Source organism: Palaemon carinicauda, chromosome 10, assembly GCF_036898095.1.
Source record: "Palaemon carinicauda isolate YSFRI2023 chromosome 10, ASM3689809v2, whole genome shotgun sequence".
Lineage (NCBI taxonomy): Eukaryota > Metazoa > Arthropoda > Malacostraca > Decapoda > Palaemonidae > Palaemon > Palaemon carinicauda.
In genome coordinates, this window is record NC_090734.1 from 115,238,129 (window position 1) to 115,241,046 (window position 2,918).

The window sequence follows — 2,918 nt, forward strand, 5'->3', positions numbered from 1 at the left end:
TAAGACAAATTGAAGCTTTGACCAAAGGAAATGTATAGTGCTGTACCAACCGTGTGTCACACGATCGTACATAATTCATTTTGTATATATTATGCTTGTATCTTCGCTCTTCCCTCGCACTAAAAAGAACCAGAATAAACATGTCTGCGTTTCTCCTATGTAACATTGTCTGTTTCTCGAACATGTAATTTCCTGTTGCCTTGAGGTTTTGTATATAAAGGAGAGTGTTCTATAATAAATTAACTTAGTTGCTTTCATACTGCCTTTGAGTTCACAACCTTCTCTCGGCACCGTCACAGTGCGACCTTTAGTAAGGTCCATAAATTCTATGCAATCTCTTATTTTGTGTAATCTCTACATCTGTGAAGGAATAATTGCCTTAATTATGACCTTGTTAAAATCATTATATGATCATAATTGTTAAATATTATTTAATTAGATGTAATCAGTACATATGTTCCCCGGGGATAAGTAATTTTATGCAATGGCTATCAGATGGGCAAATGCTTGGTGCGTATGTCATCGTCCCTAACTGGAAGTGTACTTAAATAATAATCATAATATATATCTACCTACATGAATATAATATCTACATATCTGTATGTCCATTAACTCCTTCTGGTATAATAATAATAATAATAATAATAATAATAATAATAATAATAATAATAATAGAAAGCTGTCCTAGAAATTTCCACTAGGTTAGGATCCAATTGCCACAATTTTTAAATCATTTGAGCTCCCTACCTGAACCGGGAGTACAATTTGGAAAATAATAATGTAAAATGTGTAGAAATTCCCATAGATTTGTTATATCGATAACAATTTGAGGGGCCTGAAATACACAATTTATTTCCTGCAAAAACATTTAAAAATTTCTTTGGTTAATATTACGAAAAGACATTACCTTCACGCTAAAGGTAGCAAAAGGAATTTTGACATACTGGATGACTTGGAAACATACATAAAATCTTTCATAGCCTAAATTTACGAATATAATTAGCTAAAAATCAGATTTTTCTGTAATGAACTTTACAATCGACAAGGATGTTTCCATTTTAGGTTTTTTTTCATTAGATGGATTCCTGTGTGCGGACAAGCTTTAAGTTTTCATCCATCTACCAAGGCACTTCCCCCAATTTTTTTGAAAAAAAAAAAAAAAAAAAACAAAAAAAAAAAAAAAAAAAAAACCTTTCTTCCATTAGCTCCTCCCAGCCTGACGAGGGATCCAGCCGAGGTTTGGTTGATACTTCATTTTTCACGCAAAGCCTATTACTTTTCGTACCGGTGACATCAAAGTTTAGAAATCATGAACAAATAAAAACCCCACTTGGTTTATAATGCATGTCAACCAAAGGCTGTCAGCATAATGAACAAACTAAAGTCAAGATTTTAATTCAAAATAACTAATATTCCATCGAGCCTTAATAAAAAATCATCACTTCTTCGTCATACTTAATAAATATCTACCTTATATTAATTAAAGAATGCTTTGAGCGAGTCTGTAGTTGTGCATGACTAACATAATACGTTTCTCTTCCTCATGTTTTTAAGATTTTAAAGTTTATATTTGTAAGTTTCTAATTTGGTGGTGGTACTGTGCCTAAAATATTTTATTTTTATTTGCTTATTACTTCTTTTGTAATTCATTTCATTGTTTCCCTTCCTAACTGGGCTATTTTTCCCTGTTGGAGAACTTGAGCTTATAGGATCTTTCTTTTCCAACTAGGGTTATAGCTTAGCTAATAATAATAATAATAATAATAATAATAATAATAATAATAATACTATAATAATAATAATAATAATAATAATAATAATAATAATAATAACCACAACAACAATCTGATCTTAGAAATTGGTAAATAACAATTGCATTCGTCTCTATCAAAACAGTTTCATTCAAGGGAGATTTACGGCTTCTCTGCTGATCAGTCCAAGGGAAAATATAATTTTGAATGATCATATTTGCCACCGAAAACTGAGATTGTATCTTGATTATATTAATTCCAACAACGCCAAATATCTTAGAGAACACAATCAAGTCAAGGATATGGAAAAGAATTTTATTTCACATTGCTTCAACGTGCAACTAATATTTAGAGCTACCAAAAAAAAAAAAAAAAAAAAAAAAAAAAGGTTAAAACCGATTTTACACAGGTCCCCTTTTACATTAGTTTTTCTCAATCTCGAAAGGAGAAACCTTGTGATAAGGTTGATCTCCCAAAACACGTGATCAGATATGTTTTGTTTATGAGACGAATTCTGTTATCTATATTTGCAACTGAAAAAAAAATCTCTCTCTTATCTTTAACTCTCATATGAGTGAAATTGGATTCAAGAGATAAAACAGCGTTGAAAAAATAACGGGAACATTCTGCGCTGGGGAGGGGGAGGGGGAGCTAGAGAGGTTGGATAGGATGAGCTCTTCTGTTAAGACACTATCGCTATTCTGATTGCACCCTAAAATTCCAGGAAAGATCAAATTTCAGAAAATAAAGAACAGCAAATTGCAGCTATTTTGGGGGAAGTTTCAATCTGCCTCCTGGGAATACACATTAGCAACTTTTCCTTTTTCTTTCTTTCCTAATTCCTTTCAACCATACACAAAAGCTTCTACAGTCACTTCCTTCAATTACTCCATTCAGTGGCAAGCATGCTTACTCTTACAATGCTCCATTCTTGCTATACTCTCCTCCGCATCCTTCCCTGCCCTCTGCACTACAACCAACCGCCCCCCCCCCTTTCTCTCTCTCTCTCTCTCTCTCTCTCTCCTCTCTCTCTCTCTCTCTCTCTCTCTCTCTCTCTCTCTCTCTCTCACCCTTCATCGTTTCAATACTCCAACTTCCTCTTGAACACAAAACCCTTCGCAGCGCAACAAGGAGTAGACGAAGCCCTTCTCTATCTCCTCCAATTAA